Source organism: Symphalangus syndactylus, chromosome 2, assembly GCF_028878055.3.
Source record: "Symphalangus syndactylus isolate Jambi chromosome 2, NHGRI_mSymSyn1-v2.1_pri, whole genome shotgun sequence".
NCBI lineage: Eukaryota > Metazoa > Chordata > Mammalia > Primates > Hylobatidae > Symphalangus > Symphalangus syndactylus.
The window spans coordinates 86560796-86584082 of record NC_072424.2 but is presented as its reverse complement, the minus strand read 5'-3'; the positions used below and the strand labels follow the sequence as shown (position 1 = coordinate 86584082).

Below are 23287 nucleotides of genomic sequence, written 5' to 3'. Positions count from 1 at the left end.
TTTATAACCTAACATTGTAGACATTTAGGATAATTTTTGCCTTATTCCATTGGCCAGTCACTAAAGTGGGTCAACAAATAACTAAGGCCCAGATTGAAGCGGAAGGATACATAAACCTACCTCTCAATGGCAGAAGCATCAAAGAATTTGCAGACATGTTTTATTTTTTATTTTATTTTTGAGACAGGGTCTCACTCTGTCACCCAGGCTGGAGTGCAATGGTGTAACCACAGCCCACTACAGCCTCGACCTCCCAAGCTCAAGGGATCCTCCCACCTTAGCCTCCCGAGTAGCTGGGACTACAGGCATGCACCACCACACCCAACTAATTTTTTTTAAACTTTTCTTTTTTAAGAGACAGGGTCTCACAATGTTGCCCAGGCTCGTCTCAAACTCTTGGGATCAAGCAATCCTCCTACCTTAGCCTCCCAAAGTGTTGAGATTATAGGCATCAGCCACCAGACCTGGGCAGTTGTGGCACTTTGTAAGCAGCAACACCAAAATTTAACAAGTGAAATATGTAAGTTATTAACTAATAATATATAGTTATTCCAATTCTTAAAACAACTACAAAATACAAGGACAGAAATTTTGAATGAAGTCCCACAAGCTAAAAGCCTGGAGTCCTCAGGAGAGTACAAATGTTTGACTTTCTGTGGGCCTGGCTGGCTTAGAGCCTTCCTGTCCTGCTCCTCCAACCTGCCATGGCTTCCACCTTCCTTGATGGAGGGATTATATATCTTTTGCTGAAAATTACCGCAGAATGATGAAGTGTGTCCTTTCTCCCTGATCCCATGACTGCTACCTTTGCTGCTGTCACACCAACCTCCCATCCATTGCTCTCACTTTATTTCCCCTACTCCATAATTCATGTAATGGACAATTATCAAACACTGACCACGTACCAAACTCTTGAGGAAATACCAGAATGAACAAGGCCATGAAGATATTCTTTAATGCTATCTTTTAGAAGCTTTACTGTTTATCTTTCACGTTTAGGTCTATAATCAATCTGAAAGTGATTTTTGTGTATAGTGTAAGGTAGGGGTCAAGTTCATTTTTTCTCAAGTATATATCCAATTGACTCAGCATATTGTTTATTGAAAAGCTCATCTTTTCTTCACTGCATTGCAGTGGCACCTTTGCTGAAAATAAAAGACTGTATATTTCTGGGTCTGGATTTTTTATTTTGTTCCAATAATCTATTTGTCTATACTTGAGGTCATATCATTCTGTTTTAGTTACTGTAACCAGATAATAAGTTTTCATATTTAGTCATGTTAAGAAAATGTTTTTTCTTTTTCCTGAGAGTCTTTGCTATTCTTGGACTTTTACCTTTCCATATAAATTTTGAAATTAGCTTGTCACTTTCCACAAAATCTGGGCTTTCTTTTCTATTGGAACTGTACTTCATTCTGTCAGGGATCCTAACTACTCCTTCCAATCCCAGCTGCCTTGACATTTCTCCATGCTATCGAAAAGCTGGGTGAAGTGTAGCTTTTATGGTTGTTCTTGACAAGAGGGCCATCTGATACCAGTCACTCCATCATAGTCAGAAGCAGAAGCCCTTTGCAAGCTTTCCACAATTCTATAAAAAAGAAGTTCCGTGATAAGAAATCTGTATGACAAACTTTTATTCTGCATACTGTTTGTTTAAAATCCTACTTTATGAAACAAGATTCATTCACCTGCAGTTGAGAGAAGACATGACCCATATTGGGTTAAACAAACAAAATGTATTGGTTCATATAACTGAAAAAATTCAGGAGAAAAATCAACATATACAAGATTCCAAACAAATTTTACCAGGATCCAATTTATCTCCATCTGTTCCACTTCCTGTTTGTTGAAGCCAATCTCAAATCCGCTCATGACCATAAGATGGTTGTCAGCAACTCCCAGAACTATACCGTCTCAGGTCCACATCCAGGAGAAAAAGAGTGTCTGTTTCAGGATACCTGGGAAAAGTCCTGTTGGCTCTAGTTGGGTCACTGCCCATTCCTGAGGCAATCACTTTGCCAAGGTAAATTTGATGGATTCATTAGCTTAGGCCCAGGTCAGGTTCCTGTTCCTGAGCCAGCGGTAGATTCAGCTCCTCTAGAAGTCCATGGACTGACAGTGTTAGTGGAAGTTCTCAAGCAGGAAGCTGGGGCGTGATTAAATGGATGCCGGACAACTAAAAAAGCAAAATTCCGCTTCACAGCTACATCCAGTGTCTAAATCCACATCACCTAAAAGTACCTGGAAGATCATAGGCTTGCTCGTCAGGTCCTCCAAGGCCACTTCCATGATCCTGCTTCTAGGACTGGGACCCCAGCCCCTTCACACGGCCATGGGCTCCACACTCGTGGTCTGCAGGACATGCACAGCTCTTCCGGGCCTAGCATGTGCCCATCCATGTGTTCTCTTCTTTCTGTTACCTGAAGTCTTGGCAAGGGTTGGGCATGAGGGACAGGGGGATGAGCTGGGTTTTATTCCTTCATTGTTGCCACTTTCCTTTGCTCTCACTATCTCCTCAACAGGACAAGAACAGGATGATCAGGCTTAGCTTCCTAATGCTACCATTTACTGCTATGATTCTGAAAAAGTCACTTTGCCACTCTGAGTCTCATTTCCTCAGCTGCAAATGGGGCTGACCATGTCTATGCATACTTTACCTCTTTCCAGGCAATCTCTCTAAGAGTTCTATAATATAATGGAGGGAGGATAAGAGGTAACAAGCCTGGAGACGATATCTTTTTGAATGGCTGTTGAAGCTGCTGGTGATGCTTCTGCTATGGAAATCTCAAATGTGGAGTTTTTTTTCCCCCCAAGCATTTCAATAATTGTGAAGGTTAAGTGAAATAGTCTGAAAATGTTTGATAGACTGAAGCTCTAAAGAGATGCTGAATTGTATTATGGGTCCCAGACAGATCATTGTAAAGCTCTTGTTCCACCCCAAGTGTTGTTTTGTGTAACACGTGTCAAGGGTTTCCACTCTAGGGAACAAAAGCACAAAAGTTTCACTGAAGTCCTTTGGCCTAATCCTCTTAAGAGCTGTTGAAGCCTCCCTGAATTGATCAGAGGCAGTCAAGTGCCTTCTTGAGACAGGAGGCTCTTTCAAGTTTTCTTACTGCTCCTAGTTCTGACAAACTCACTCAAGTTTCCTTGCTACCCCTTCACCATCACCCATACAACACTTGGAGCCAGAGATTTTGCTCAAGGTCACAGTGGGCAGGAAGTGGCTGGGCAGGGATCTTTCTAGAATCCACTCTCCTTCCACAAGGCCAAAAGGAGCTAAGACTGCACAATCACAATGGGTGCAGGCTGCAGAGGCCTCTGAAACGCAGGTTTTGACTGTACCTTACAGGAAGAACAGGACAGTGTCTGAGCAAGAGTTGTGTGTATGAGAAGGAGTGGCAGGTCTGGAAGCGTAATCAGGAAAATCAGCTGCACCTCCTGGCACAGGTGCATAACCAAGGACTGAAGTAATAAGACCAAATGCCCTAATGATCTTTGCAATTCAGAGCCTAGCACAGTGCCTCATTTAGTGGCTATTCAGCTGAGTTGATAGTTGGGGTGGAAAGGAACAGATAGATTTAAGAGAAGTCTGGACAGCAGGCACATAAGATGTAGGGCTGGTTGAAGGATGAGGATAAAAAAGAGTAAACTATGGCTTTAGACACAGATACATCAGCAGACGCTAGCATGGGGAGGGAGTTCAGATGAAACCCAACTGTGGGTTATGAGGAACGACCACGTGGCTGTGTTGTCACAGGTCTTTTCCTCCCCAAATGCAAATACGCCCATTAGTAAGGTACCCTTGGCCAGAAGCCAATCTGGTCTCACTCCTGAAACTTTGAGCATCATTTCCACAGTGTTGTCAGCCTAAGAGGTGAGCTTCATTTTGCCAATAGCTTCTACTGAGATAGAGTTTGTTACTCAGGCATCTAAATAGCTCTATTTTAAAGATACATTGATTTTCTGCAGATTAGTTCAGCTGATGTATTAGGTAGCCAAAAAACCTCTAAAAAGAGTAAGAAAGAAAAACTTCAACCTTAATTCTACAGCTCCCTTTAAAAAAGGAAAAAAAAAAAAGATACCAAATGATCCAAGCTCACCGATCTTCCAGCTCACTTGATTTACTTGGAACAGGCTCACACTCAAGGGTGACCCCTTTCAGGAGCAGCCTCTGGATTTCTTCCCCACCCTGGAAGTCTCTGGTACTTCAGTGTTCTCAATTGTGTAGTGGAAACAGAACACATTCAAAAGTCTCAGCAGGCTGGGCGCGGTGGCTCATGCCTGTAATTCCAACACTTCGGGAGGCTGAGGTGGGAGGACTGCTTGAGCCCAGGAGACCCAGACCAGCCTAGACAACACGGCGAAACTCCATCTCTACAAAAAAATTTAAAAATTAGCTGGGCGTGGTGGCACGTGCCTGTAGTCCCAGCTGCTTAGGAACACTCCAGCCTGGGCAACAGAGTGATACCTCGTCTAAAACAAACGAACAAACACTTCTTAGCAAACTGTGTGACTGTGTGCAGGCATATGCAGAGGGACGGGCAGAGCTTAGAGACTGGCTGTAGATAGTGCGGAGGGAGTATAGACAGACACTTCTCGCCCTACCTGGGAATGGTGGAAAGTCTGAGTTGAGGGAATGCTCAGGGCCTTCCCCCTCAGCGCCTAACAGTACAGCCTCACATTTACAGAGCATTTCCACTTTTCATCTCACTCATTCTCCCGTTTCCTAGATTGCTGCTGTCAGTCAAGAGCCCTTCCTTAGCTCCAATCCCACATGGTGCTGGAACCTCCATGCCAGTCCCCACAAGGTGGTCAGGCTGCCACTGCCTGCACATCTGACAAGAAGCTCACCACCTGGCAAGGCCTCCTGCTTCCATTTTTACAGCTAAACTCTGCCTCCCTTTAGTTTCATTTGCTGGATTAGTTTTGGCCCTGCAGATATCCACCTGGATTATGCACTTCCTCATCCTCCTCGCCATTTATTTCTGTGCAAACCACCATCATGTCAGCCCATTAAGTGTTCTCCTTATAGGACTTAAAACCCCTGACATAGACCATGATTTCCCAACCATTTACGCTAGTTCCAGTTTGTCAATAACCTTATTAAGCGCATGCTTACAGAACCCAGTGCCCACCAGGCCGCGCATGCAAGCCCAATGTTGTTCCTTGTCCTAGATTCTACACTTGTGTTGGGAGTGCCCATGGTTGTGCTAACTTCTTTGTCAATCCCCATTCATATTGAGACTTGAGTCAATTAAACCTCCTAAATCTTCTCCAGCCCAAACCTGTGTATTCCCTTTCCCAAATCCTTTCAACAAGTAAACAAGATGTGCATCAAGAACAAATGCTGTCACTGGTGCAATTTTTGTTAAACCTAAATACAATCCTGTGCATTTACCTTAGACGTTTCATCTAAATGTTCCTACAAGTCTCAAGGTCTTCAAGAAAACTTATCTGTCATTTGTCATTATTAGCTACACTGTAGCTTCATGGCATTCACAAACCTGATGGGAGGGCTTTTTATTTCTTTATTCCAGCCACTGGTACATTGCAGTAAAACTTGGCTGTGTGTACCAGGGGGGTGAACAGATGTGATCAAATCTGTTTTTACAGATTATAGACCTTGTTTGCTCAAAGTCACACGATGAACCTGTGTACTGTGGAGCTGGCACTAGAACTCTGATCTCTTAAAAACCAGAGTAGAGATTTTCCCACAGTGCCACAGGCTGCTGCATGGGATGTTTGCTTCCCCCAGGCCTGGCCACACTTGAGTGGATACTCATCATCCACTCAGCAGGTAGGGGCTTCACACCATTTTCGAGGTGAGCAACTGTATTTATTACCGTGTGTTGGCTGACAGAGGGCTATAGCTAGTAACAAAATTCTTCTTCACTCACATTCACTTCGACACTTCAAGCATCTCTGTCCAAACCCAGCTAGATCCTTCCCCTCTACACCTGCCCGGCTCACCAAGATGGGATGAACACAGTCAAACCTGGGCATTAAGAGACTTGGGTCACAATGCTGGTTCCACTGTGTTAATTCTTTGACCTTGTTTGACAAAAGCCATTTAATTTCCCTGAGCCTCAGTTTTCTCACCTAAAATAGGGGACCACACCACCCTACCTTACAGGATTGATTTGAGCATCAAAGGAGACAATAAATACAAGGGTTTGTTGTTGTTGTTGTTGTTGTTGGCAAACTCCCCAGTACTTTGCAAAGGTAGGTATATTGTTATTATCAGATGGGTATGGAGAACTCTAAAATGAGTCAGTACCACTTAAAATTCCTTTTTAAAGCAGTTCATTGCAACCTAACCTATTTATTCATTTCTCTTTTTTTTTCTTCTTAAAGTCCCAACAAAAACTTAATATGAAGACTGCATGCAGGGATAGCACTGAATACAAATTAACCATTCAATGTTCTTTAGTCCCTCTGGCAGGGAAATGATCCACCTATTAAAACACCCAGTCAGAGCTGGCACACACAGTGCTGATAACCCCAGCAGGCAATGACCTTGGCACCATTACAAGGGCAATATTTTCAAATGGATGAACTATTCCTGAACAAAGTGTCCAGTGTACTAGGAATAAACAGGCTTTTCATCAACCAAGGCTGTGTGTTTTCTGGTTCCAACAACCTTTCCCAGAGACAGTGCTGGAGAGGACGGGGCACCAGGAAGCAGCACCTCCTCAGCAGCCTGCCCAGCCCGCTCATCCCTCCTCCAGAATCCTATGACTGGACAGGCCTCCACACCTCCATCCTCTCCTCTGATGGTTGCATGATTGCTTTTCTGCACTTTTGCAAAAGGAGAACCCGGTGCTGCCCTTGGTGACCCTGGTCAGACCTCAGCAGGTGGAGGATCAGCCCTCCCCGTGGTGTAAAACGGAGTCCTGGAGCCTCATGAACAAGAATGTGTGGTAGAGAGTCACGTACAATGTCACCAGGTATCTGCGAGGCCAATTCTTTGAGAAGATGGGTGAATCATCCAGGACAGTCCAAAAGAGGTCACACAAGAGGCAGACAAAATCCTTGAGACAAAATTCACAAGGAGAGGAAGGATGGACTCTGGATCCACCAGAATGGAAGCACATGTGCAAAATGCAACTGGAAAAACTTGCTTCTTCACCTAAGCCAAGGAGGCTGTAGCTGGCCCTTTCAGCTGTTTGTTCTTTCATTCATTCTACAAATGTTTATTGAGCACCTAGTGTGCACCCAACACTGTTCTATGTCCTGGAGACACAGAATAAACAAGACAAAGTCCCTGCCGACCTTACATTCTGGTGGCAGTAGACAATAAAGTAACTGTCTAGGTAGTGGTAAGTACTAAGAGGCACAGGGAGTGTAGAGCACGAGCTGACATCATGGAAGGCCCCTCTATTAAGGTAAATTTGACCAAAGGTTTGAAGGCAGTGAGAGAGCAAGCGATGATTTTCTGGGCCAGCATATTCCAGGCAAGAGCGGGATTCAAACAGCAAAGAAGAGGGTGTTACAGGAATGGATTGAGCCAAGGAGAGTCCTGAGAGATGAAGGCAGAGGGGCAACAGGGAGCCTGCGAGCCATCTTCAGCACTTTTAATTGAGTGATCAGGGAAAATACTGGCGGAGGGGGAGGGTTGATACAGAAAAGTGAGACAATCTGATTTTTGTGTATGAAGCTCATGCTGGATGCTCGATTAAGACTATAAAGAAGGCAGAAAAGAATGTGAACAGCGAGACTGTGAGGAGGAGAGCAGGACAACCCAAACAGGAAATGGTGGCGGTGGCTCAGACCACGAGAGCAGCGTAAGAATGAGCTGAGAGTCTGGATGTTGTTAGGGTGAGACCTGTAGAATTTAATAATAATAGGATATGGGAAATCAGTGAGACTCAAGGATTAGTCCACAGTTTCTTTTACTGAAGCAACTGGAAGGAGAGAGTTAACATTTACTGGGAAGAGGAAGGTTATGGGTGAAGTAGGGTGAAAGGCATCAGGATATGGTTTTGGGTATGGTTTGGGATACGTTAAGTTTGAGGTAGCTATTAGACACCAAGGGGAGATGTCTAGTAGCCTGTGGATCAAGCAAGTCTTGGGTTCAGGCTAGAGATGTAAGCTTGGAAATCATCACTGTAGAGAAGGTATTCAAAGCCAAGAATGAGATTGATGTTAACAAAGGAGTGAGTACTGAGAGAGAAGAGATCCAAGGACTAAGTCCTGGGGCAATCTTACACAAAGAGGACTTAGCAAAGGATACTAAAGTGAGTTAAATAATTTTTCTTAAAAAAACAACCTAGAGAATATATAAAGAAAATTTCTCAAAAAGTAACCATTGATCAACTTTGCCAAATGCTGCTATTTTGTCACAAGTGACAACAACTAAGAATTGACTATTGGATTTAGAAATTTGGAGGTCCCTGGTGACTTTATTAGGGCAGTCTTATTTCTCCAATGAATAACCCCTGAATCAATAACTTAGTACAATAAAAAGCTTCTAGCTCACTCATCTCACAGGCCAGTCAAGTATTTGGCAGGTGGCCTTCTTTGTGATTTGGGTACCAGGCTCTTTGCATCTTCAGTGCACACCTGCCATGGTTCCCTTGGAAAGGGAAGGAGTGGTCCATATAGAAGCACACCTGAGCTCTGGTGCTTCAGCCTGAAGCTGGCACGTTGACCCCACTGGAGTTCCCATGACAAGAACTAGTCACACAGCCTCATTTAGAGGCAAAGTAACTGGGAAACATCATTTGGTTGTGTGCCCTGGAAGAGGAAGTGGTTTGGTGACCATCTAGCCAGTTTATCTCACAATGACCTTGGCAAGAGCACTTTTGGAGGAGGGTAGAAACCAAAGACTGACTGAAGGGAGTTCAAGAGAAAAAAGGGAAGTAGAGAAATAGGCTGGTAGCTAAGGCAGGTTTGGGGTCTAGAGAGGTGTTTTGTTTCTGGTTTTGTTTGTATGATATTGGAAATGATCCTGTAGAGAAGAGACAACTGCTAGAGTGATGTCCTTGAGTAGGTGACAGAGAAAGGGACCTAGCTCAGTGCCATGCATAAGAATGCCTTGGAGAGCCCACTGAAACAGATTCTAGGGCCCCAACTCAGACATTCCTTTTTTTTTTTTTTTTTTTTTTTTTTTTTTTTTTTTTTTTGACAGAGTCTTGCTCTGTTGCCCAGGCTGGAATGCAGTGGCAAAATCTTGGCTCACTGCAACTTCCGCCTCCCAGATTCAAGCGATTCTCATGCCTCAGCCTCCCAAGCAGATGGGACTATAGGTGCGTACCACCACACCTGGCTAATCCTTGCATTTGTAGTAGAGATGGGGTTTCACATGTTAATCTCTAACTCCTGGCCTCAAATGATTCACCTGCCTCGGCCTCCCAAAGTGCTGGGATTACAGGCATGAGCCACTGCGCCTGGCCCCGCCCCAGACATTCTGATTCAGTAGGTCTGGACTGGGGGTAGACAAGCTGCATTTTCTGACCATCCCCCAGGTGATACTGATGCAGTCAAGATTCAGGCCCACACTGACTATTGCTGACAGGCGCTTGGGAAATTCATTCCTTGTCCAAGGCGGGAAGGCAGAGCGGGTAGGCACAGATGGAGGTGGGAGTGCAGGCAAGGGTGGGAAGACAGGAACTTGGTAGCCAGTTATTTTACTATCTCAGTGAATTTGGAAGCAAGGTCATCAGGTGAGGGTGAAGTTAGGGGAGGACGTGTTGTGAGTTTGAGTGGAGAGAAAATATGAAATCACTGTCTTTGAGATTATGAGAATGAGTGGTGCAGGGAAATGAAACAGGAGGGCCAGCAAAACACCAGGACCCACCTGCAGCTAGTGAGGCTGAACTTAGAGTGAGGCCAGGCAGCTGCACACACCCAGGCAGGTGCACACAGTGGGCAGACAGTAGGATTCAGCCAGGACTGTGGTCTTGCCAGGCAGGTACAACAAAAGAGAGGGGGTCAAGGGAGTTGACTGTACTGATGGGAGGGATGAGGGCCCCAGATCGCAGCATCTAAGTGGGTACAGAGGGCAGGGAGGACTTGCAGGTAGCAGCGAGGAACAGTGAAAAGATGGCAGATCCGTCATTTGTGGGTCCCAGGAAAGCTGAAGAATCACTGGAGAGGGAAGACTGAGTGGGACGGGAACTGTGTTAGGAGAGTGGGATGTTTGAAGACAAGATGGTACAGACAGCACAACTGGGAGTAACGACAGAGTCAAGGGAACGGCCATAGGGGTGAGTGGCCGCAATGCCATAAAGGACAAGATTGGTGGAGAAGAGCAAGGAGAGGAACCGGGAGGCTGAGTATTGGAATGATTGTGTCTGTGGATAATGAAATTGCCAAGGATCATTATCAAGAGTATTATTGGAAAGAAAGCTGAGAGCTGTTGTTTCCAAACCCTCCTTCCAGAACCTAGTGCTCTAAGGAAGGGAAGAAGTTCTGAAATATCAGCTCTCAGTCCCCAAGCAAAAATATCCCGAGTCTCCTTCAAGTGCTAATTGCAAAATAAACAGAAAGCCAGCAGCGGCTGCCTGGGGAGAAGTGGAAACAGCAGAGAAGAATCCCCTAGTTGGCCAGTGTTTGCCTCCGAAGAGCCCGGCTTCCCCAGCTGCTCTCCCTGCTTAATGTGAAGAATTAAGAGTGGTGGCAAGTGGCTGGGGGCCCTAAGGTGACTCATCACAGCCAGCCAGGCCTCAGTACGTTTCTGCATGCATTTTAGGTGGAATCCTAGGCTGCTGGTTGATGACATCTTAGATTTCATATTTAACTGCCGTGCGTGTTCTAGTGCAGAAAAGACTAAATATAGACTTGGAATTGGGAAATCTCAAAGGAATAGCAAAGCAGCCTCAGTGGCCAGTGCTGGAGGGGGTGTGAGGAGCTAAGGACGTGGACGCGTGGCCAAGAGGACATTATCTCTGTCCACTCCTGCAGAGGACCCTGCCCCAGGACAGGGGTGCCAAGAGAGAAAATAGCAGCCCCAGCGCACTATTGAAGACAAACAGCTTCCCTCCCTTCACTTACCAGAGTGGGGCTGCGGTTCCCCGGGTCCTCCCTGTGTGGGAGTGGCAGTGGATTCTGCCCAGAGCTGTGGAGGCAGTTCCTCTTTGCCAGGTCAGACCCAGCCTTGAGACAGAGAGAGGGCCAGGCTCCCTGTTAGCCTCTCCCTTTACCCTCCAGGCCCAAGAAGCCCAACAGAAAAACTGGCCCCTTCCCCTGTCAGTCATGGCTGCAGATCAGTGTCTGAGAGGTGGGGGCAGTGCAATGCTTGGATCACACGTGAATCCCATCAGCAGCATATATAGTGAGAGTTAGAGGCGGGAAGGAACGGCAGGAGGGACTTACATCCAAAGTCACCTGTGGTTATCTCTGGGTGATAGGATTATGACGACTTTTCCATTTTCTTATCTGTATTTTCTAAATTTTCTATAATTAGTATGCGTTACTAACATATGCACAAAAACAACTAATAAGCTTGTTTTGTTTTTTGTTTTTGTTTTTGAGACAGAGTCTTGTTCTGTCGCCCAGGCTGGAGTGCAGTGGCGTGATCTTGGCTCACTGCAACCTCCGCCTCCTGAATTTAAGCAATTCTCCTGCCTCAGCCTCCTGAGTAGCTGAGACTACAGGCACCTGCCACCACACCTGGCTAATTTTTGTATTTTTAGTAGAGATGGGGTTTTACCATGTTGGCCAGGCTGGTCTCAAACTCCTGACCTCAGGTGATCCACCTGCCTTGGCTTCCCAAAATGCTGGGATTGCAGATGTGAGCCACTGTGCCCAGACTGTTTTGTTGTTTAGAAAACACTTAAGTGGACAAGGGGCACACCAGCCTTAAAAGATCATTCAGCCAAACACACAAAGACTCACCTAGCACACAGCTGGAACTGAAATTCAGCATATGGTGCATAACACAGGCACCAAGGATTCGGGGTTAGCATCACCTGGCGGTCACATCCTCTTCACTTCCCAATTACAGACAGCTGGAGCCCCCAACCCTGTGAAGACAGAACAAAGAAGCATGGGAGATAGTGGGGTTCTCAGGGAAGAGGACCCTTAGCATCCCCCCCAGTCTGTAATTCTCTCTCTCGCCTCAGCGGTATTGACTGCAGCATCTTGTGTGGTTTACGTGCCTTGTGAGCCAAGGCCAGTCTACCTTGCTGCTGGCCAGTGTAACAAAGGGGACCTTCACCCAGCCTGAACTAGATTTCATTTTCCCCACCTGATCTGGGTTGTCATATTCGGGTGCAGTGCTGCAGATGCTGCATTAGCCTTGACATGAGGTTTGAAATCAGGTTCAAAGACCTGCAGTCTAATATAAACACCAAATGACCTCGGATAAGGGCAGGCCCTAGATAAGACTGTTAAAGAGGCCAGGTGCAGTGCCTCATGCCTTAATCCCAGCACTTTGGGAGGCAGAGGCTGATGGATTGCTTGAAGTCAGGAGTTTAAGACCAGACTGCCCAACATGGTGAAACCCCATTTCCACTTTAATACAAAAAAATTAGCCGGGCGTGGTGGCGCACGTCTGTAGTCCCAGCTACTTGGGAGGCTAAGGCAGGAGAATCGCTTGAACCTAGGAGGCAGAGGTTGCAGTGATCGGAGATCACACCACTGCACTCCAGCCTGGGTGACAGAGCAAGACTCTGTCTCAAAAAAAAAAAAAGCAAACCTGTTAAAGAAATAAAACATATCTTTGGACATCTCCCTAAAAAGGAAAGAGTGACTTCTTAGCAGGGCACCTCACTTTCTAGGGCTGCATGCAAGTGCCCACTGCAGTACTTTCCCATCCTGGGTCCCTGTCCTTAGGGGGTCTCTTCCTGGATGAGTGCCCTAATCTGAGAGACACATTCCAATGTGGCAGTAGCCACGCGTGTTCACACCTAGCCGCATAATGAAACGATATCTTAACCCAAGGCCTCTTTCTAGAAAGACATGGCCTTACCCCAATAAACAAAACACTAATGACAGAAAGTTTAGGTTGACCTGTAGGATGATAATAGGGAATTTTTAGGATAGAGTGACGGGTTAGGAGTCCCCCTAAAATAATGACCCTTTACTTAAATATGTCTCTGTCAACAGGAATATTGAGTCACTGGAAGATTAAACTACCTTAAATCTTTATGGAGCAACAAGAGATTTTTAAATGAAAAAAAAAAGGAGGAAAGAGAATAAAAAAGGAAAAAAGAAAGAACTAGTAGGATAGGGGACTGATTTTTATTATTTTTATTTTTTATTTATATGGACATAGAGTGTGAAATGAAAGAGGACTGTTTTCAAAACACACATCCACATTCTTTCATTCGCTTTTCTCCTTCATCCTACACATGTGGCAGTATGATATGGTATTTAGCCTTCCTTGAAGATGAGCTTCAAGTCTTATATTTTGAATAGTATTTTCTAGACAGCCGTTGTCAAAGTGTGGACCACGGAACCCTGGGGGTGCTTGAATTCATCTTTTTTTTTTTTTCACTTTTTTAAAAAGCTTTTTAAAAAATATAGAGATGGGGGGGGTCTTCCTATGTTGGCCAGGCTGGTGTTGAACTCCTGGGCTCAAGGGATCCTTCTGCCTCAGCCTCCCAAAGTGTTGGGATTACAGGTGTGCACCACCATGCCTGCCTCTCGAATCCATCTTAGGACATTCTTTTTTTTTTTTTTTTTTTTGAGACGGAGTCTCGCTCTGTTGCCCAGGCTGGAGTGCAGTGGCGCAATCTCAGCTCACTGCAAGCTCCGCCTCCCGGGTTCACGCCATTCTCCTGCCTCAGCCTCTCCGAGTAGCTGGGACTACAGGCGCCCACCACCACCCCCGGCTAATTTTTTGTATTTTTAGTAGAGACGGGGTTTCACCGTGGTCTCGATCTCCTGACCTCGTGATCCGCCCGCCTCGGCCTCCCAAAGTGCTGGGATTACAAGCGTGAGCCACCGCGCCCGGCCAGGACATTCTTGAGATCAAAACTCTTTTTATAATAATACACAATTTGCCTTTTTTCTCAATTGAGCTTTCCACAGGGCACATGATATGTCATGACATCATTGCATCAAAAAGGCTTCTATGGTCCCAAAAGTTGGGGAAATGTTTTAGACTCTTTAGATAATTTATAATGTCTATTAGCATATTAAAGGCTGTGAGAAGTTCTGTAATATAAAACCTGTTTAACTTGGTTTAATGTAACTGCAAATTTATTTGGCCATAGCATTTATTTTTGTTTTGGTTAGTTTGTTCAACACCTGTTGCTATCATATTTTGGGAAATGCTCTTCCAGGGGTAAGATATTAAGCCAGTATTCCTCTGACCAAGGAGTTTTATTAGAGATCTCTCATCTGGACCTGATGTAAACAAGTCAAAGAATGGGTATTAGTGTATCGGTATAGTGGAGTGGTCAAGGACAGAGCCGGACTGCCTGGGATCAAATCCCAACTCTGCCACTTACTATCTGAGACCTTGGGCAAGTTATTCAACCTTTCTTTGCCTTACATTCTTCATGCATAACATGGGAAGATTTTATATATACATTAGAATGGTGTCCTGCACATAGTAAATGCTATTTTAGAATCAGCTCGGCCAGGCACGGTGGCTCACACCTGTAATCCCAGCACTTTGGGAGGCCGAGGCGGGTGGGTCATGAGGTCAGGAGATAGAGACCATCCTGGCTAATACGGTGAAACCCTGTCTCTACTAAAAATATAAAAAATTAGCCAGGCACGGTGGCGGGGGCCTGTAGTCCCAGCTACTCTGGAGGCTGAGGCAGGAGAATGGCGTGAACCCAGGAGGTGAGCTTGCAGTGAGCTGAGAACACGCCACTGCACTCCAGCCTGGGCGACAGAGAGAGACTCTGTCTGGAAAAAAAAAAAAAAAAAATCAGCTTTAATCTATTACTAATCCATTATTGTGACAGGCATGCTGGTTTAGGATCAGGACTAAAAGCTGGGCCACTAACTAGTGATATGACCTGAGGCAGGTCTCCAACCTGCCATCGACGTCAGTTTGCCCATGCTTTGAAGCAGAAGGTAAGACAGGGCCGGGCGTGGTGGCTCACACCTGTAATTCCAGCACTTTGGAAGGCTGAGGCAGGCAGATTACTTGAGGTCAGGAGTTTGAGAGCAGCCTGGCCAACATGGTGAAACCCTGTCTCTACTAAAAATACAAAAATTAGCTGGGCGTGATGGCAGGCACCTGTAGTCCCAGTTACTCAGGAGGCTGAGGCAGGAGAATCACTTAAACTTGGGAGGTGTAGGTTGCAGTGAGCCGAGATCACGCCACTGCTCTCCAGCCTCTGTCTCAAAAAAAAAAAAAAAAAAAAGAAGTGAGATGAGACAAGCTTGAAGCCCCTTAGTGCCGATATTGTCTGACTGCACAGGCTCCCTACAGAAGGCAGCACTAAACTGCGGCATGACAGGAGGAAGAACAGAAAGAGGGATCAGGCAGCCTAGGAGCCCTCAGGTCCTGCACAGCATCAGCAAGAGATGAAGGGGCTCACAAAATGGAATGCTTAGCCTTTGAGAATGGAGTTTATTGACTCCAGAGTTCAACCTCCCACCAACCAGCTTCTCAAACTGCCCAGATGTGAAGGAGAAAAAAGGCGGGGTTAGCTTTCCCCACCAACACCATACCACCCCCTCATGGCACAAGTTAAACTGGCTGCTTGCAATGAGGGCCTGGCTACAGAGAGAAACTGGCTTTTCAAGAGGGCCACCTTTTGAGGACACTCCCACCTCCACCTCAGCCCCAGAGAAACCTTTTGGACACCTAACCTTGGTAAGACACAACAGTGGCTGCCTCTAGAAAAATTCTTCCAGTGTGACTTCATCACAGTTGGGGATGAAGGGAATGCATGCAGGGAAAGAAAACTGAACATATCTGTATAAGAGAGAGCTTTGAATTGCTTGCAGCTGTGGGCCAAGGTAGAGGAGCCCAACATAATGCTTATGAGGCTAAATTGGGAACACTTGAATGCTTGGTTTTGTGCTTAAAAAAGCAAGTAGCAGCTCAACTGCCAGATGTTGGAGAACTTGGACATGTAGCTCGTGGGCTTTGGTATCAGCAACACTTTGGCAGGTGACCACACGTCAAAGAGAGATGATGACTTGCTTTCCTAAAACTGCTTCTAGGGAGGGAGCCTGGTGGCTTTCGTGTTTCACTTTCACTGAAGAAGTTATATTTGGGAACACCAAAAAGAATCTCCTAACTCAGAGAAGATTGGCTCTAGGGCTTGTCAGCAAAGGAAGAACTCCTGAGAACTGGCTTCATAAGAGCTCAGCTCCCTGTTACTCAAGCCTGTGAATAATCACTGAACTACTCTCTCTCTAACACAGTATATCAATTAGGAATTGCTTTCAGTTGCTAGCAACAGAGAACTGACTATAGCGGCATAAATGCATGAAGGTGTTATTTTTGTCATGTCATGGGAAATGCAGACATGGGTAATTACTGGCATTGGTTTGGTAGCTTGAGAAAATCAGGGACAGGTATTTGTAATTTTTTTATTTTTATATTTTGATACGGAGTCTCACTCTGTCACCAGGCTGGAGTGCAGTGGCACAATCTTGGCTCACTACAACCTCCGCCTCCCGAGTTCAAGTGATTCTCCTGCCTCAGCCTCCCAGGTAGCTGGGAATACAGAGGTGCGCCACCACGCCCAGCTAATTTTTGTATTTTTAGTAGAGACGGGGTTTCACTATGTTAGCCAGGATGGTCTCAATCTCTTGAACTCATGATCCACCCGCCTCAGCCTCCCAAAGTGTTGGGATTACAGCCATAAACAACCATATCTGGCCTGTGATTCTTTTAGTCTTTTCTTCATAGCCTCAATATGTGTGTTGCAGCTCCAGCCATCACATCCACATTTCAAACAACGGGAATCAGGAAGGATGGAATGGCAAACAAGGCTTTCCTAGAAGTCCCACCCAACAACTTCTGCTTTTATCTTCTGCAAGAGAACTCATCTTTTCACTGGATACGTGCTAACCAGGATAACACTGGGGCTCTCTAACTAAGAGAGAAGGTGAGGGTGGATATCGGGTAGGAAGCTGGCACTCTCTGCATGGGGCTTTCCAAAGAGATGTGTTTAGAAAAGAAGTTGCCGTCTGAACTGGTCCTTCTGGGAGAGCTTGTTATGTGAAAGAACAGGTATCTGAGGGAGCCCCAGTTTACCCATGAAACTGACCTCTAGGTCTCTCTCACTCTGAGAGAGGTGAACTGGCTTCTGTTCTATGAGTGCACCTAGTTCCCAAGTCAACTTGATTAGGAAAGGAGAGCATTGGGAAATGGAAATCTCTGTAAAGCAGTGGATTCATTCCTTGAGCAAAGGCATGGTGGTTGGCAGCAAGCATAAAAATATGAATGTGTATATTGACAGAGGAGGTACCCAGCTACTACTTGTCAATGTAGTGAGACAGGGGATGGATAAAGAAAACATGCTTCTGAACCTTCAGAATCTTGCAAATTAGAAGAGAGCAACACAAAACATGAAAACTAGAAAGTGGGCCGGGCGCGGTGGCTCACGCCTATAATCTCAGCACTTTGGGAGGCCGAGGCAGGTGGATAATGAGGTCAGGAGTTTGAGACCAGCCTGGCCAACATGGTGAAACTCCATCTGTACTAAAAAAAAAAAATACAAAAATTAGCTGGGCATGGTGGTAGGTGCCTAAAATCTCAGCTGCTTGGGAGGCTGAGACAGGAGAATCGCTTGAAACCAGAAGGTGGAGGTTGTGGTGAGCCAAGATCATGTCACTGCACTCCAGCCTAGGCAACAAGAGTGAAACTCCGTCTCAAGAAAAAAAAAAAGAAAACTAGAAAGTTATACAGGCTAAGTGGAAGTCAGCCCCTGGCACAGAGAAGGGGGCAGTCGTTGCCACCAGGATGCTCCCAAGGGATTTCAAGAGGAAGGGGAAGATGTGAGGCTTGCTGGATGACCAGGAGGATTACTGGGGGGCCTGGGAGTGGTGGTATCTCCTAGCCACACAGCAGGGCTCCCTCAACTGGCAACAGAAGCAGCCGTTGGCCTGAATTTCCAAGGACCATCATGGATTCCCAAACAAAATGTCATCCCAATGTTTCCAGCTCTCTATCCAGCCTTGTAAAACAAAGATGTGGAATTTAACAAGATCCAACAAAAACTGTGGAAGGGCACAATATATAAAAATACCATAGAATCAAAACACTAACTTCTGTCACAGGAGGGGGAAAAGCTCTTGCAGATGCATGGGGGGATGGGCTGAAGAAAAGGGGACATTTGTTCCTGGGCTTTCTTCATTTTTGGGAGCGAAAAAGGCTAGCAAGACAACAGCATTCTACAGAGAAGCCAAGTGGGGAGGTATAAGGGTGGCTGGTTTTTCCTTAAGTCTACACGTTTCCAACTGCTATTTCATGCTTCCAGCCGTTACCATATGTTCTCAGATTTTAAAGTCACAATAAACGTCAGGGTGAGCAGCTGTGGAATAATTCACACTTTTGTTCATTTTCCAGCACCCCCCATCAGATCGCATTGCTTAAATAATGCCCCGCCCTCCCACCACCTGTACATCAAGGTCACGGTCCTCCTCCATTAACAGCAGTGAGAACAGCCAGCTTTACTCTTGCAGGAAGTTGGCAGAATTGCAAACTTGACTGCTGAGCTTCGGATGGGTCAAGAAATTCTTAGTCTCTAAATCTTGCTTTTCCAGGGGTTAGATATTTAAAACATTTCTTCTTCCTAATGGTATCTTTCAATCATGCAAATTACCACAAGTACACAAGAGCAAAGACGATCGCATTCTGTGTCAGTGTTTTGTTTGCATTGTGAGAGGCTGATAATGTGGGTGGAAGTTTGTGTAGTGACTGTCTGGGTTCAGATCCTGGCTCTGTCACTTATTTGCTGTGTGAATTGACAAATGTAAACTGATTAGTATGGTGCCAGGAACAGATGCTATTATTATTCAGCAACTAGCCTGAATGTAATCATGTACTTGTTTACCTTTGTAGCTTCTTAAGGGCTAATCCTTAAGGTTTAAATCCTGCAGGGATCTGCTATGTGTTTGCCCAGTTAAGTTCGGGGCAAGGAAAAGGCCTGGGTCTTCTGCGTGGCTCCCTTCACTCTTCCACCTATACATCCCATAACCAGCATCTTCTATAGTGCAGGGGACAGGCCTACTGGCCCATGGTTAGTTGCTGGCCCACCTGTGAGAACGCAGGAAAGTCTGAAAGATGGCAGAATTGAGAGGCCTCAGTTTGGAGCTTTTCTTTTCACTTTTCTGCAAGGTTGGTAGGATTGCAACCTTACAAAACTGCAGTCTATCAGAGGCATCCAATTGTTCGTACATCTGCTCAAAAAGCAGCTTGCTCTTGGGGAAAGAGATGAGCAGGCCTGGTCCGGCCCTTTGTGACACCAAAGAGGCTAGCACTGCTCTTGGGAGCCCTGCCCAGTGGTCTGGCCTTGGGAGCTGCCAGCTACAAGGAGAGAGTTGGATCCTCTCCATGTAATGAAATTGACTTAAAAACAACAAACTTGCTCTCAACACCTGCTCACCCTCGCACAGCTCTGAAGGCCAAGAGGGGAATGGGTAATTGCAGACCGCAGGCAATGACAGAAAAAGAAGGGGGAAAAATCAGCAGCCACTAGTTTAGCATATTCCCCTTCATCTCATGGGGGGAGATCAATGCAGACCTCACCATGACTGTCTCCAGAGAGCTGGAAACAGTGGGATGGCTCAAAGGGCAGCAGAAGAGAAAGGACTGAGGGATCTGGAAAAGCAGCCCCAGAATGGTCTCCTTTTTATGTAAGCTAGCTTGGAATGGGTTTCTATGACTTGTACCCACTCTTATTTGCAATATATTTTGTGAGAAAGGCAACATGGACACCTTGGCACAAGAAGAACAGCAGCCCACTCACCATTTCAGAAGATCTGCAAGGTGGCTTCAGGGCTCCTGGGGCACCACAGCCAGCCTAGCCCCAGTCACCCATGGAGCCCTCCAGACTACTTTTGCTCACTTTGTTTGGCTGCATTGCCCAGCAGTGGCCAACCTCCATGGAGTCCCCATGATCAAACTCATGGAAGGCAGCAAAGATGGGGACACTAGGAAAGGAGGTCCTCAAAATTGAATCTTCCTCTTTGGCTGACTATTGTAATCACACCACTAGATGTTGCCAAATGTTTGTAGAAGGCACTTCTCCTGGTACCTGCCCAGCTCACACCCACAGGGATGGACAAAGAATGGTCAAGTTTATTCTATGTGACCCCTATCCATATTCATGACTCACTGGACAACACGTGTCCACACCCAGCCCAGCTGAACCAACTGAATTAGGACCTGGCGTAGACGTCTGGGCTCATGGCTTGAATGAAGGCTATGTAGTCACAGGAGCCATGTGGTATCCCTGCTTGGCCCTGCAAGCCAGAACAACGGAAGCCACTCTGGAGAGACAGACAGAGATGAAAACAGATGGAAAAGCAGCGAGAAGCCACAGGAGTGAGCTGCCTGCATTCCCCCCTCTCCAGACCCCGGTTCTGGATCCAGCCTCACCTCCTGCCATAGTTTCTGAGAGGTATCCCAGTCTCCTTTCAACTCAGTGTCTTCCTTTTTGCTTACTTGATTGGGTTTCTATTACGTGCATCCAGAATAGTTTCCACTAAGGCAGTGATTCACAGTTTACTGAACGCTTTCACATGTTATCCTGTTTGGATTTTGCTTCGCACGCTACTCCAGGGAGAAGGCAAGGGAGGCATCATCATCATCTGCATTTTATGGTCAAAGACGTCCAGGCAATGACTGCTCAAGGTCTCCTAGGCAGGGAGGCAGGTCTTTGACCCAGACACAGCATCATCTCCACTGCACCACACCCTCTTGACATTGGAGGTGTACTTCCAGGAAAAGGGACTCTGGCGCCAAGGTATAATTGGAAGAGATATGCTGCATTCCTAAGCACAAGCGCATATTTCAAGGGGAAAATAGGAGCTTCAACTTGATCATTCATGCCACAGCCTTCATGAGCCTGACTCTGTAAACAAAGTGCATTGAGAACGGGAAACCAGGCGTGGAATTTGTGGTGGAGAATACTCCCCCTTATAAAAATATGTGAAGCTTATGATACTGATATCGTATTATTTTAGCATTTGTCATACTTCTCTCTTCCTCGAGGGACCAGTGAACAACGGACAGGTAGGTTACGTTTCTCTTCTCCACCTTTACCTAGTCCTCACTGAGAGTTTCCACCCAAAGTAGATTAGCTAGGAAACTGACACTCTTGCCACACACACATGTGCGTGCGAAAGTACTCCAACACACGTGCACACACACATGCTTCCTTGTGGATACCACCTTCTAAAAACAGCTCTATTGAGATATAAATTCAGATACCATATAATTCTTTCATTTAAAATGCACACTGTGATTTTTGGCATATTACGTCATTTAAAATGGTTACATAACATACAACTTGCCATTTTAACTATTTTTAGTGGTATTAATTACGTTCACAATGTCATGCATGACATTGCAATACAATTATTAAAACCATCTATTTCAAAAGGATACTATTTTTTTGATCCCTCTCTTTTTCCCTTTCTCTCTTCCTCCTTCCTTTTTCTTATGTTTATTTTTCACTTTTTTAGGAGACAGGGAAAGTCCATCTCACCTCCAGCCCTGGCCTTCCCCATGCATGCAAATCCCCACTGCTCTTCTTGACACTCCTCTACTTATCCAACCTAGGCTCAAACTGGAAGGCAAGACCTGACCATATGACCTGATCATATGTGAGTTTCTGTCTGCACCCAAGTCTCTAGGACACAGATGGAACATCTTGCTTCTGGGACATTCCCCGGGTGCTAAGCTCCCCTGCCTGAAGGGAGCTGCTTGAGGACTGAGCTGTGCATCCTCATTCTGGACCCTGGTCTTTGCTACAGGGGCTCAGTGATGTCTGCACAGTGGCCTTGGGGGCCCCTACATTGTCTGGCCCAGATGCAAGCACCTGCTGATGTTCCACAAGGAATCTCTCCTCAGCCCAATGTTAGGTTTGGATGTTTTCTTCTTTCTCGTCATCTCCTTTGCCTCCTGTTACTTTTTACCCATCCTAACAAGTGTGAGAAAAGAACCTTCTGAAAATTCCATCTGATTGGGTCTAATAAGAGCTCAGCATTTGATGCTTTCCCCCCATGGCTGGTGGGGGAAAGTTAGCTCCTGAACAGTGTTAAGTGCTGGATCCTTATTTCTGTGTTGTAGGAGGGCAACCCCCTGCCCCACTCACCCAGTAATCCACTCAGAGGGAAGAGAAGGAAGGATGAATGGCTTTCCAGAAGAGAAAGCACAGTTCTCAAGTGGAGCCTTGGGTCTCTCTACGCAGGACTGACTGACGAGCCTATCTAGAGAGCTCCTACTAAGCCCCGTCTCCTGTCTCCTCCACCACCAAAAGGCATCCTTTGGTGATGTCATTACTGTCATTCACCATGAATATGGACAATCAACAGCCAAGGATCTTTTGTGTAATTAAATGTACTAGCTTGACAGCTCCCAAATGAGGGGATAATAGTTCCTGGATGTAAAGTGGCTTTTCTCTAACCCTCAGTGATGGCATGCTGTTGCTAGGTGCCTGTTTTTCTGTCTTTCAAATATAAAGCGACTAATGGGGTATATTTCATAACACATCTGCAAGTATGTAGTTCTTCTTATACTTTGATGCCCTTTAAAATATTATTATCTGCCAACACTTGGACTATGTGCTTGTATGCAAATTAGACATAATAAAGGAAGAAGGGAGAAGTTCTTTGCTCTTGAAAAATCATATTTATAAGGTTAACAAGATTTATATATTACATCAGGGAACTGGGGTTAGAATGCAACACTTTATCAATGTAACTTGGCAACAATAAAGATCCTCTGGTGTTTTCCCCTGTATGAGATCAAAACTTTTTATCTACACTGAGGTTTAATTAATTTTTTAAATTCTCACAAAATCAAAATACATAGAATCCAACTTCAGGAACAAATCAGATATTCTAAGTTGAATGTTTTTGATTGGCAGTGCCAAGAACAGGAATAGTGTTTTAAAAACATATCACTTTGCATTTAAAAAATCAAGTTAAGGCCGGGCGCGGTGGCTCAAGCCTGTAATCCCAGCACTTTGGGAGGCCGAGACGGGTGGATCACGAGGTCAGGAGATCGAGACCATCCTGGCTAACACGGTGAAACCTCGCCTCTACTAAAAATACAAAAAATTAGCCGGGCATGTTGGCGGGCGCCTGTAGTCCCAGCTACTCGGGAGGCTGAGGCAGGAGAATGGCGTGAACCCAGGAGGCGGAGCTTGCAGTGAGCCGAGATCGCGCCACTGCACTCCAGCCTGGGTGACAG

General features: G+C 45.7%; 1 long non-coding RNA gene across 1 annotated transcript; it reads right to left on the bottom strand.

The window, feature by feature from the left end:
• Positions 1-1441: 1441 nt before the first annotated feature.
• Positions 1442-20031, bottom strand: LOC129463064 (uncharacterized). Its single transcript, XR_008650997.2, has 5 exons — positions 19836-20031; positions 11839-11966; positions 10996-11097; positions 1807-2978; positions 1442-1588 (listed from the first exon to the last, which is right to left on the bottom strand). It is a non-coding gene; the product is annotated as an uncharacterized lncRNA (long non-coding RNA).
• Positions 20032-23287: the final 3256 nt, after the last annotated feature.